At 36.1% G+C, this 14,189-nt stretch overlaps 1 long non-coding RNA gene and 1 pseudogene across 1 annotated transcript; one reads left to right on the plus strand and one right to left on the minus strand.

The window, feature by feature from the left end:
* Nucleotides 1–1,086: 1,086 nt before the first annotated feature.
* LOC108761499 (uncharacterized) lies at nucleotides 1,087–2,249 on the minus strand (annotated as a pseudogene).
* Nucleotides 2,250–13,217: 10,968 nt separating this feature from the next.
* On the plus strand, nucleotides 13,218–13,839 carry LOC108761500 (uncharacterized). Its single transcript, XR_001940123.1, has 3 exons — nucleotides 13,218–13,426; nucleotides 13,533–13,601; nucleotides 13,676–13,839. It is a non-coding gene; the product is annotated as an uncharacterized LOC108761500 (long non-coding RNA).
* Nucleotides 13,840–14,189: the final 350 nt, after the last annotated feature.

Consider the following 14,189-nt stretch of genomic DNA (forward strand, 5'->3'; position numbering starts at 1 on the left):
TTACCATCCGTCATTTTACAGTGGTATTCTTCTCTGCCGACACCCCCACCCTCTCCAATCGTCGCACGGGCAGCTATGGACCGAGCCAATCAGCGTGTGGGCAGCTATGGGCCGAGCCAATCAAAACGCGACATTTAATTACCTCGTTAGCCCACCCTCACGTCACCGACCAATCAGAGCGCACCATTTTCCCTGACAGTCCCGTCTAGGCCACGCCCACCTGGCGCCGGAGGTCGAGTGGAGGGGGTTTGTTTTGACGGCCCATAGCTGCCCACTTACTACTTACGAAATTTTTAATCACAAGTATAAATTTTTTATTTTGTAATGTTTTTAGAGATTGTGTTCGTACCTTTATCTTTTGTTTTGAAACGCTTCGACATATGGTTGTAATTTTCGGTCACATGTATATATGAATGAACGTCAATTGTTTCGCTCCAAGAACGATCCAAACTTCAACTACATAATTTTGCCAGGCATCTTTGGCATTTTCTACAGATCTAACATACGCATGGGTTTAATCATTAGATATATTTTTGCTAAAGCCTTTTGATTCTTCCTTTTTTCTGCTGCAGAAGTTGTATCTTCCTCAGGATATCCCTCGATAGCAGGCCATAAATCCTCGTGAATAAGGGCCATTTTCATGCCAAATTTTCAGTTATTATAACTTTCTCGTCCTTTCAATTTCTCAAAGACTAAATTCATTGCGGAATCTGCCATTCTTTGAGTAGTAAACATAGGATAGCTTATGTACCAAAAGAATAAATATTTGCTTTCTCTGACTCGATTAAATATAGCTTTCTATATGATTAGAGTGAATAAGGGTCCTGGGCCCATAACCTGTTGAATTATTATATTTAATACTTTAATAATCAAGTTAGTCACTTTTCTTTTAAAGAAACAACCTTTTTAAACAAATCTTTTGATACAGTAATATAAGGAAAACAGATAAACAAACAGTTGAAAAACTTAGCAACTAACAGAAGAATAAGTAAGAAATGCCTCTCACACTATACATATATCGCATTTATATAGTCACAATTTTCACTCACTAGATTACTCACTATATTACCAACATTTATAGAACATTTACAAATAAACATTTGTTAAGTTATAAAAGTTGTAGGGACCCTTCTTTTTATCTTTAATTACAAGTAAACGCGTAGATTACTACGCAATGAAGCTAAAGCAAGAGTGGCTGCTTCTTAAAATTTTATAACTAACTCTTAAACTAACACGTCTTAAGGTTATTTTGTGACACCGGACGACCACCAGCGAACGCAAATCTGTAATGACATTTAAATTATATAATAAAAATTTTACGCATTCATGTAACTGTTAGCTTTATTAATATTATGATACGCACCTTATTTCTCATCTCGGCCTTCTTAGAGTGGAATCTGGAAATGCCGTTTGTCGATTCCATAGCATTCTGGTGTTAAGCAACGATCTGACTTCCACGTACCTTAGCTTGCTTTTAACGATGATAAGTAGTGTGCTGGTCTTCTTATCTCTTCTCTCTTTTGTATTATCATCACGATTAGTAGGTATATAAGGTAATAATGAATCTCCGTAATGTTCAATGAAAGGGGCGAGGTTCAAAGAACTCTGTGATTTCATAAGGCCACAAACAGCCAGCTATAATAATTACAAGAAAATTAATTAAAGAATCATATACTAAGGATTAGAATATAACGTTGATACTAACAGCTATTCGCTGCTAAAGAACTGAACCAAATGAAGCGTAATAATACAGAATATTTTGTATGGAAAGTATGTGCATAGTATCATATTGGAAAAATATAAGAGGCTGAATATTCGCTAACAATACCACCGTCAGTATCCTTTTTTTGTAGAGTTTAATGCTTTCCATTTCACTCTTTAAAAGAACATTCTCCAATGTTGGTATATCTCTGGTCATAAATATTCATAGAATCAATTTTTCAAGATTATTTTGTTTATTTATTTTGCAAAATAAATACAAAATTTAAATTTTCATATTACTTATCGGCGATCGACGGTCATCGAAGTATCAATTTAAGCATGCACTCTTTAAAAAAATCTCCAAATTCGGATGTACGAAACTCTGACCCAACAGTAATTCCAACAATAACTCCGTTAATTTATCCACCTTTAAATAAAGATTGATAGGTTTAAGGTTATTTGAAAGGTTAAGTTTTTCGCGCGGCGCATAGATTACATTTTTTCACATTGAAAGCTATCCTAACCGCTCCACAAGCAGTGACTCGCATTCTGACAATTTTGTTTCAAAACTCATTAAGAAAAAAGTGTCGCAACTTTTTAGTCGATGAGTGTACATTAAATCAACGCGGTCATGGGATTGATAGTTTCGTCGAAGGCCTCTTTCGTCGTGTTCTACCTCTCTTATCAAAGAATACGAAGACGATCGGTAAAGAAGTTGCTCGTTCTGGAATGAACGTAGCCCGCGATAATACAAAGAGATATTCCATTCAAAGAAGCTTTTAATACACGCATGAAAAATTCGGCTACAAATTCAAAATGGAAAGCCGAAGAAAAGATTGATATTCTTATGGAAGGATCGGAGTGTCCAATCCAACCGTGGTCAATCGGGATCACCCCTGATTTTAAATGCAAAAATATTTAGGGATTTCATTCAACGTGAACAGATCTACAGTAACATTCGGTCCATTCTTCCAAAGAACAGCTATGATTGGCCAATTTTATAACTACGGATGTTATTAAACCCGATTAAAAGCCCAGACACAAGCTTTTGCATAACACATAACGCATAGTGCATAAGTGAATCAACTAATCAGAAGCTTTCCTTTCCTCTCATTCCGTGGAAAAGAAGAATTTCGATTGGTTGATTCCATTATGCATTATGTATTATGCGTTATGCAAGAGTGTGTGCTGCGGCCATAAGAGCCCAGACACAAGCTTTTGCATAACGCATAACGCGTATTTTTTAAAGTACAGGTTTGAAAAGTAGAAATTTCAAGCTTTAAAATGCCTTTTTAAAAATCTCGATACGATGATTTTTGATGAAGTTATTCTATCTCGAAATTTGTCTATTTTTGCAGGGTGGAACAAGTGATCCTTTAATTTTGTTGAGTAGTGTATTTTCCCAATCTATCTGATGAACATACTGAAGTTGGTGACAAGAAACAACATCAAATTTTCTCAATTCTTACATCAAATTTTTCCCCTTCTCTTTAAATTTGGAGGTCTTCTTGTCAGGGTATATATATCTCAGTGTTCAACTTGAGGTAGCACTTTACGATAATTTTGACAAGAATAACGGGATAAGTACAACTCTTCCATGATCGAATGAGGATACGAGATTTCAAGATATAGGTAATATTACAGTTTTTACGCGTTATTAATAATGTTTGTTAAAAAGTTATGATAATATGTAATTGGGCATATATATTTTAGTTTGGCAATTATAACTTGATGTTAACTATCCTTGTAAATAAGATTGTATATTGGAGGAATTTTCGCATTAATCGATAATTTCATCACATGACTAAATACTCAATAATATTAGATTGAGTTATTTTATACTTTGACAACAAAAAATTTTATTATATCTATTAATTGTAACCGTTATTTTGTATGTGCGAATTTCTTTATAATTTTATATACTGTATTTTATACTGAAGATGGCCACATTCAGGGCCGAAACGTTTATATATTTTGATTAATTGTAACTAGCATAATTATTGTTAATTCTTTTAATTCTATATGCGAATATATTGATGATATTTCACTAACAAGATCTAGTGTGTGGCATATGCTCAACCTTTTTTATTGTTTTTTTTTAATATTCCATTGAATTTGAGATATCTGTTTGAAAAGGATTCTAAACATTTAAATCAATTTCAGAAAGAACTCTTTGCAATGCTTCTTATTGAATTTCGTGAAATATTTGCTGAGGAAATTGTTGCTGGGAATTGTGAGGTTAGTAATTATATTAATGTAATTAATATAAAAGATTCTCTCCTCATTAAGCAGGTTCCTCGTCGAATTCCTATTAATATGAGGAAGGAAGTTAATAAAATGATTGTGGACATGAGAAATCAAGGTGTAATTGAGGAATCAATAAGTCCTTGGATGTCTCCAGTTGTGTTAGTGAGGAAAAAGTATGGGACGATAAGATTCTGTATTGATTACTGTAAGCTAAATGATGTTACTACTAAAGACCTTATCCCTTGCCCAGAATAGACGACATCTTCGATCAACTCGCAGGTAATTCTTGGTATTCTACATTAGACTTAAGCGGATACTAGCAAATTAAAATTCGGCCAGAGGATAAAGAAAAGACGGCATTCTCTATCGGAAACGGATTGTGGCAATTTAAAGTGATGTACATAACCTTCGGTTTATGTAACGCTCCAGCCACATTTGAGCGAGTGATGGAGCAAATTTTACAAAAGTTTCTCTCAAAAAGTTGTTTAGTATATTTAGTATATTTATTATTTTTGGTAAAAGCTTTGAAGAAATGATCGAAAATTTGAGAAAAATTTTGTGTCGTTTGCGGGAAGTAAATTTAAAAATTAATCCTAAAAAGTGTACTTTTTTGGTCAAGAAGTGAAATACTTGGACACACTCAATTTCTGCTGCAGGGATTTCCACAGACAATAATAAAATTATTGCTATAAAAAAGTGGTCAATACCACGAAATAAAAAACATTTGCGGAGCTTTTTGGGATTATACTCTTATTATCGTAAATTTGTGAAGGGATTTTCTTTATTAACAAAACCTCTCTATGTTCTTACAGAGAATTAAACGAAATTCGTTTGGGTTGAATAATGTGAGAGCAGTTTTAATAGTTTGAAACAAGCTCCTCACCAATTCTCTCTTTTCCTAGTGAGGAGGGGGAGCTCATTCTCGATACAGATGCATCGACTTTTGGAATCGGTGCAGTCTTGTCGCAAAGACAAAACGGAAGAGAAAAAGTTATTTCTTATTTTAGCTGTATTTTAAATGAAGCTGAGAGGAATTATTGCGTTACGCGGCGCAAATTTTTATCAATAATTGATTTGGTTAAATCATTTCATCACTATTTGTATGGTCGGAAATTTTTAATACGAACGGATCATATGTCGCTTAAATGGTTAATTTCCTTCAAGGAGTTGGAGGGCCAATTGGCACGCTGGATGGAGAGGCTTGAACAGTATGACTTCCAGGATAGAAATTAAGGAGGCTTCAAAAATAGGAAATAGTGCTGTTGCAAGGATAGTTCTGTCGGAAGAAAACTTGGAAACTTGGCGTCAGGAGCAATTAGAAGATTCTAGCATTTCCATTATTCTTCAAGGAAAGGAGACTGGGATCCGACCATCTTGGCAGGAGATTGCGTCTAAGGAAATGTCCGGAAAAGTTTTGGTCCTATTGGGATTTTTTAGAAATCAAGGATGGTGCACTCTATAAAATGTGGAAGGCTCCAAATTTGAAAAGCATTGTTGCCCAACTAGTCGTCCCTAAGAAGTAAGTTTAGGAAATATTAAAGGAAATTCATGATTCTTCGTCGGAAGGACACTTTGGAGTTAATAAAACTCTGGAGAAAATTCGTAAGAGATTTTATTGGGCTTCTTGCAAACAAGATGCGGAGGATTAGTGCAGAACGTGCAAAATCTGCGTTGCACGTAAGGGCTCGACAGGGAAAGGAAAATCTCCGCTTCAAATTTATAACGTTGGGGCTCCATTTGAGAGAGTTTAGATGGACATATTTGGTCCACTTCCGGTAACTCTTTCAAGGAATAAGTATTTATTAGTTATCGTCGATTTTGCTTTACTAAGTGGATGGAGGTATTCCCCTTAAAGAATATCAGGGTAAAGACGATTGCAGAGATCTTCTTGAGTCAGGTTATCTTGAGACATAGTGTCACGAGTGCAAAACTGCTCTATATCCACTGTGACGATTTCGCCACAGAACGTGGCGAAATACTAAAATAACGTTAGCGCAATCATATTATTGCCAATATGATATGTAAACCAATTATTATAATAAAAGCAGTACTCGACCGCTGACTAAGATATTGCGCGGACGCTGGCCTCGTCTGAGTAGAACGCTGACGAGGCTATACGGGCGACCCCAAAATAATTAATAAAAGCGCGGCCGCGTAGACGACCGGGGAGCCAGTCAGACAATTCTCAGTGAGTAATTCGGTCAAATAAAATAGCGTAACACGTCGTGACGCGCGGTTCGAATACGTCTAATATACTATCGCGACGCAAGTGCCGATAGGTGAATTGGTGATGATAATAGAATAAAAATAGTGTATCGCAATATCAAAGATTATATTTATATATTCAGTACAAAACTACAACAAGTTTTGTTCAATGTGCAAACTCCCCCGAGTCCTAAGTGGATCCCGAACCCGTGCCGTATAGCGGCACAACAATAGGGTCCCGTTAGAAGTCTACACGGATCAGGGAAGAAATTTTGAATCTAGGATTTTTCGGGAATTATCACAGTTGCTCGGAATTAAGAAAACGAGAACATCTGCTCTGCATCCTCAGTCGGATGGTCAAGTGGAACGTCAATATCAGACCATTCTAAACTATTTGGCGATCTACGGTGTCGGCACGGCACGGGCATAACACTGCCCTCCTCTCCTTAAATTGTCGTTCCGACAATTATGGATTCCCCAAAAACGTTGGCCTGTAATTCGGGGCTCCCGACTAGCATCTTGCTCATTACTGTGCTACTGTAGCAGCTTCCCAAAGCTCTGGTTCTCCTAGGGCCCGATCCTCTGACTTTGAGGCCTCCTGAGTCTTCTCCCTACCAAGCAGGATATACTACTGTGTCCAAAAAGTAAGACCAATTTCTATTTTTTTTTTAAATATTTATTTATTATTTCAAATCTATTTCGTCGCCTTCAAAGTAATCTCCCTCAGACATAATATTGTAGCCGAATCGCAGTCTCCTGCATGCAATTCGGTCCAGTTTTTTTTCTTTGTCCTCTATTCGGTCGCCACTCCTTTTGACCTCCAAAGGAGAAGGTTGTTTCTTCGTCGTATATGGCTCAGATCGCACAAGGATGGGTGATTTCTATTGACAATGTCCAATTTACCAATATCACAATATAACTGTATATTTAATAATTTCAGTACATAGTATAAATGTGAACACATCGGGGGGTCTCCCACTTTGATAAGCAACTAGAATTTACATAGTATATGCTCCGCGCGAGCCCTGCTCTACTCGAGTAGGTGGTTAAAGTACAAATCTTCCCATTCGATTCTACTCTATAGACCCAGCTCTGGACTACCGCCTATCGTGTATCGTCCATCGCTCACTATCCCCGGTGTCCTCGCTTCCGGCTTTACACGCGCTTATGTAGCCCGCGCTATCCCCTCTTTGGTCTTTGATTCCAGCGCCACGCTCGCACGTTGCGCCTCCGCGTTCATTTAGCTCGCTTTCGTTACTCTTAGCCTTTATTTAGATTACATTACTCCGCATATATCATATCTCAAATTTCACTACATGAGTTTTCTTTTATTTCAGGTATCCAGCGTAACTGGTAGTTATCGACACCAGAATTTCACTGGCCTCCCGGCCCGCAGGTAAGTATATATAAACTTAACTTAATCGCATTATTCTCTTTTCAGGTACACTACATCACGGCTAGATTCCCTTCGGTTCTCCGATCTTCAGGTAGGTATTGTTTGCAATGATTGGTTTATTTCATAACTATTCAGTCGCGCACATCGCACATATCGGTTTTCTTACTGATATCGCCTTGCGGGTCGTATTTTTCCGACACCCGGTATGTAATGAATTTGTGATTGCATTATGTTCTTCAACGTTTGTTCCCGTGGGCAATTACGTTTCACTTTCTTCGCTATCGCACATTTCTTGAGTCGACAACCGTGTTTCTCGGACACCCTGTATGTTATCGATTTATGGCAAACGCTAAATTATCTTATCTTTAGCCCCATGAAACTTGACGTTCTTGAATTTTCTAAATTCCGAGTTTCGCGTTTGGCAACTGGGTTTTTCGAACACCCGTTATAATGTGGAGTTTCGCGAAACGTCATGTTCTATCGTTTCCCTTATTTCGCGATCTAACGTTTTCCATTTCCCGCATTTCAAGTTTTAGCTACTGAAAATCCGGTTTTATCCGTTACCCGGTATATGACTCGAATTTATTGTTATTGCCTTTTATTCGGTCTCGCTTCCCCTATCTTGCCATGTCGTCGCGGTTCGTCTCTCTTCCTATTCCCGTACCGTCGACCAATTCGCTCGGACACCCGGTATAATATTTTCGCTTGTTAAACGTTAGGTTGCCTTGATTCACTTATCTGGGCGATCTACGTTTTCATTTACGCGATTTTCTTCCGCGCTTGTTCTCCGGTCCGTTCTCTACAATGTTTACTACAGCGTTGGTTCTTTAACTCAACTAAACATAATAATTATCTCGCGCTCTATCGATGAAGAGAATTATATTTGGATTTGCGCTTCACATATATTTTCGCGAACTCAACTTATTATTTTAAACTTATTACTAGTCATAACAATAATTTTTTTTGTAAATAACATTATCCATCTAAAATAGGCTCTATCCTTAGATTGAATAACAAACTTAAATTTTTCGTCAAATAACCTAACTATATTAAATCAATCATTATTCGGGCTCGTGCTTTTTTAGGCCCTTACTGTTGGTGACTCGTGCCATGAAGTCGGGAATTCGCTTCCGGCTTCAATATACTTATGCCAACGTTTTTTCCAATCCTCGAAACAATTGTTAAAGTCGATTTCCGGAATGGCCTTCAAAGCTTTCTTCGATTTAGCTTGTATCTCTTCAATCGAGTCAAAACGGTGTCCCCGGAGCGGTCTTTTGAGTTTAGGGAATAGCCAGAAGTCACACGGTGCTAAATCAGGAGAATATGGTGGTTGTGTAACGATATGGGTCGAATTTTTAGCAAAATGGTCTCGAAGAACCAATGCAGTGTGAGATGGCGCATTATCGTGGTGCAAAAACCAAGAGTTGTCTTTCCACAATTCCAGCCTCTTTTTGCGAATAGCTTCACGCAAACGACGCATAACACTCAAATAATATTCCTTGTTAACAGTTTGGCCCGGCGGAAGGAATTCATAGTGCACAACACCACGATAATCGAAGAAAACTGTCAACATCACTTTGATTTTTGAGCGACTTTCGCGCGATCTTTTCAGCCTTGGCTCACCTTTTGCACGATATTCGCTCGATCGATCGGTTGTTTCCGGGTCGTATGCGTAGATCCAAGTCTCATCTCCCGTAATAATGCGTTTCATGACCGATTGATAATCAGAAATCATCTCCTCACAGATTTTAACACGAGTCCGAGAAATTGACGCACGTTTTTCTGATTGCGCGGTCTCGGAAAATTTTTCACGGCCTCGAGTTTTTTTGGATCAGGCTTGACGCCATCTTCGCCAATTACAGCCATTGACAAAATTATTAGGCACCTTATTTATTTAACAATTTCTTCAATTTATAAGGAAATAAATAACACTATCTTTATAAATGTTATCATTTATTTCTTAAATAATCATATAAACTAATATTTGCTTGGTCCGCCATTATTTTTTATGACTTCTGCTATTCTTTTAGGTAAGCTATGTACTAATCTTTCGCATATAGTAGGTGATATTTTCTCCCATTCTTCGAAAATCGCTTTCTTGAGCTCAGTAATTGAAGTGCACTTGCGAGCGCGGACATGTTTCTTCAAATGAGCCCATAGATGCTCAATTGGATTGAGATCTGGACTCTGTGGTGGCCATTCAAACAGCTTAATCGTATTTCGCTTAAACCACGCAATGCTCTTACGTGCAGTATGACAGAGAAATGCACACTAAACAGTTTTGTACATATTATCATTTCTCTAAGAAACTTATATGCCTCAGTTGCTTGACCTTCTCACAAAGTCAGTAGCATGAAAACAACACGCAAATAGAGAGCTTATGCACATTCAGTTGTGAAAAATTTAGAAAAAGCAAGGGTGCCTAATAATTTTGTCAATGGCTGTATCTTTTAAAATGTTGTTGACTGATCCTTTTGAAATGCCAACAGCATCAGCAAGGTTCCTAATTGTTAATCGACGGTTGTTGAGCACCAAATCTTTGATTTGTTTAACGTGACTTTCATCGGTAGAGGTTGATGTTCGTCCGAGGCGCTCTTTATCTTCAACTCGTTCTCGGCCTTCTTTGAACTGTTTATACCACTTGTAAGCATTTCTTTCCGACAAAGTCTGCTCATCAAAGGCTCTCTGCAACATCCTAAACGTTTCTGCACAAGAAATTTCATTTCGCAAACAAAATTTAATCCAACTTCTTTGCTCAACAAAATCACACATTGTAAAAATCGGAAAGAACACTTTTTGCGTCGTAAAAAATCAAGCGCAGCTGAAACACTAATGTCGTTTATGATGTGAAGTTTGACACAGATGTTTGTCGAATTTCGAAAAAAAATATTTCTCACATTCGATATATCAGCGCAATTTAAATTGAAAATTGGTCTTACTTTTTGGACACAGTAGTATTAACATCTTTATAATATATGATGCTTGATGGTAGTATCAAATTATTAAATTGCTTGTCAATTTAATTCGCGATTGCTAGAGTAGTTTTGTCGGATTTTATGTTCTACTTTATATTTTACTTGTATTACCGGCCGGACAGCGGCGCGGAGTTTTGTTCCGAGAGAGTATTGGTGGCACGACGAGCAAAGTAAGATGGCGAAATACAGAGATTGAGAGAAGACGTGCTTCGTACTCGAGGGTTCCCAAAAGTGAAATCCGGCGAAATATTTAAAATTATACAAGTTTTAATTGCGTTTATTTAGTCCGGAAAAATAATTCGGCGCGCAGTTTGAAAAAGACTACAATATGATATATATGTAAGTACATATACAGGGTGTAAAAAAATTAGACTGACAAACTGTGAGGATAAATAAGGGACATAAAAACAAACATATTTTGTTAATAATGTTTTCTTCTGCGACGTTTTGTTTTAATGCTACAGGGTAAAAGTAGGAATTTTTTGATTTTAACAAAAAACAAACATATAAGTGGAATAATTAAATTTATGGGGACTACATACGTAGTAAATAAATTCACATAAGAATCATACAAGCATTAAGATCCAACTAGACCGTTTAAGGCTTTGATTTCTATAGTTCGTGTTATCACATGTACGGTCCTATAATATATTATATTAATTAAATTTCTTTCAATTACACATATATATTTTAATCTTCAAAAAACAATGAACAAAAGGACGGAACAAAAATGTAAATGATTAACTCAATTTATAATAAATGTTCAAAAATTCCTCCATTTGCTTCAACACAAATAGGACATCGTCGAAACATTAATTGTCTCACACGCTCAAAGACTGCAGGAATATTCTGAACCTGATATGCTGCAGCAGTAATTCGGGCTGCGATTTGAAGAGCAAGTTTTGACAGAGAGAGAAAACAATGCTTCCACTAGTACACGTGCAATTATAATGATATAATTGACACCTTTAATTCATATCACCCTAGATTGAGATTTACGACAGTGATGCACATTTGGCTCCCCGGCAACACGGAATCCAGCCCCACCACTTGTACCTCTACTAAGCAGATACCTACCGGCATCGAGTCGGCTGTCTTCGCCGCGAGAGCGAGCGAGACAGCGAGAGGCAGCACCTGTCCTTCTCGCTCTACCAGTAACTCGTAAACACAAGCGAGTATTAGAGCTCTAATGTTTACGAGTTACTGGTAGAGCGAGAAGGACGGGCGCTGCCTCTCGCTGTCTCGCTCGCTCTCGCGGCGAAGACGGCCGACTCGATGCCGGTAGGTGTCTGCTTAGTGGGGATACAAGGGGTGGGGCTGGATTCCGTGTTGCCGGGGAGCCAAATGTGCAACACTGATTTACGATGGAATATGGGGTGGAATCATTGAACTTCCTAGATAAGCCTAAAAAAAGAAGATAAACACCTTATATCTGATTGGTATCGCAAACCAACATTCTCGGGTCGTTTTTTGAACTATTTCTCTAGACATCCTTTCTCTCAAAAAATAGGAATAATTATAGGCTTAATTGATAGAGTCTTATTGTTGTCACATCCATCAAGGTACCATCAAGAAAATTTTGAGTTGGTTATTGAATTACTCTTAGAAAATGGTTATCCGTTAAAATTAATCTTCACAACGATTAAAAAGAGATTATATAACAAGTTTCAGCAATTAAACAACCAAGAACATACTCAAAGAACAATGGATGATGATAAAAATGAGATTCAGAGATTTTTCACGATACCTTTTATACCAGAGATATCTGATAAAATAAAAAATTTTGTTAGTAAAGTACCAGGAGTTAAAATGGCTTACAAAAGCATCAACAAATTAAAACAATTCATTAAGGTTCAAAAAGACCCCCTTCCAAAGTTTTCTCACTCTAATGTTGTCTACAAAATTGAATGTAAAAATTGTGATGCATCCTACGTAGGGCAAACTAAGAGGTGTTTGAAGACGCGTATATCGGAGCATAGAAGTCATATTAATAGGAGCTCGACACAGTCCTCGGTGATTACTGACATAGACTTGAGACTTCTCATGAATTTGATTGGGAAAATGTTAGAATACTTGATGAGGAAAAAATTTTAAACAAAAACTAATGTCTGAAATGATACACATTAGAAGACAGAAACAGGGTTTGAATTTGCATAATGATAGGTCAACTCTTGACCCGTTATATGTGGATTCATTTAAGAATAAATAGATCTTTTTTAGCTTTTACATTTATAGAAAGTTTATAATTATGGGTTTTTATTTTAAATCTAAATTTTAAAGGTTATTTTTATAATTTTTTTATTTGTATTTTTATGTTTATCATTTAATTTTTATTGATTATTTATTATTTTTGTTGTTTTTATTTTTCAGTCTTTATTTTTTATGTATTTTACTTGATAATTTTTAATTTTTAATTTTTATTTTTTATTTATTATTTACTATTTAGTTATTTTTTATTCTTGATTTGACTGTGATTAAAAAACCGCTGATAAAATTAATTTCACATATTGGACCATGTATTGTTAAGTCAGAATATGCGAGCACTTGAAAACTTATAAGGATATAAATTAATTTTCAACCTTCTTTTTACTACAATATAGACACAGACTTTAGTGACTTTAAAAATGTATTAACTTTACTATATAGGACTAAGTCAAAATTTATTTGTATTTTATTGTGTTTAGCATAAAAATTTTTAATCTATTATAATAAGTCATCTTGTGACAAAACAAATTTGTGTTACTGTACCGATACGATTTAATAAGCTTATAACTGTGACTGTACCAATATTATTGGATTGTCTTTAGACGTGACTTTGCTCTCGGTTTGGCGATTTTAAACACATTGTCACATTCGCAGGCTAACGTTCAAGCTAACAACATCAAAGTTACTCGCCTGCTATGTAAGATTTTCGTAGATAATTTTCATTAAATCAAATAGTTCAATAATATCAAATAGTGTTATTATTTAAAATAAAAATAAAAATATATAATAACTGTTCTTTATAGTGAAATTGCCAGTTCGGTAGTGGAGTTAACGTTGATGAGATATGTAATTAGTCAAGTTCAGCGTTACATGTAAGTTATATAATCCTTCCTTTTATAATATATTAATAATAAGATAATAACATACATATAATTCATTTATATAGCAAATCAATCAATTTGATGTACATTATTAGAACAAAGGACACATTCTGCAATTTATGTTAGCCTTAAGACAATATTCATAGCGTTTAATATATTTTGTACTGAAGAGGACCCGAAGCGAGGGTCGAAACGTTTACCAATTAATGTAATTCTTCGAATAAAGTTTTTCTACACATGAACATCCAGTGTCGGCTCATATAGGCATTACTTTTTGATGTTATAAATTTATTTAAGTACTTCAGATCACTGAGAGGATTACGGTCAGCAATATTTCTAAAAGGTTTCAGCTATTTCCATAACTTCTTAGTAATATTTCAAGAAGATTGCAGATTCTTCCTGTAACATTTTAGCAACCTTTTAACAAGGTTTTATGTGTAAGAGTCGCTGACATTTTGCCAGAGCTGTCTCAGAAATGTTGCAGACGTATTTCGCAACTTTTATGGAACGTTTTACTTTTCTCGGTTGAAATATTTCTGAAATATATCTGAAAATTTTCGGTGCCGTATGGGATATATG

This window comes from Trachymyrmex cornetzi, unplaced genomic scaffold, assembly GCF_001594075.2.
Source record: "Trachymyrmex cornetzi isolate Tcor2-1 unplaced genomic scaffold, Tcor1.1 scaffold2483, whole genome shotgun sequence".
NCBI classification, from domain to species: Eukaryota; Metazoa; Arthropoda; class Insecta; order Hymenoptera; family Formicidae; genus Trachymyrmex; species Trachymyrmex cornetzi.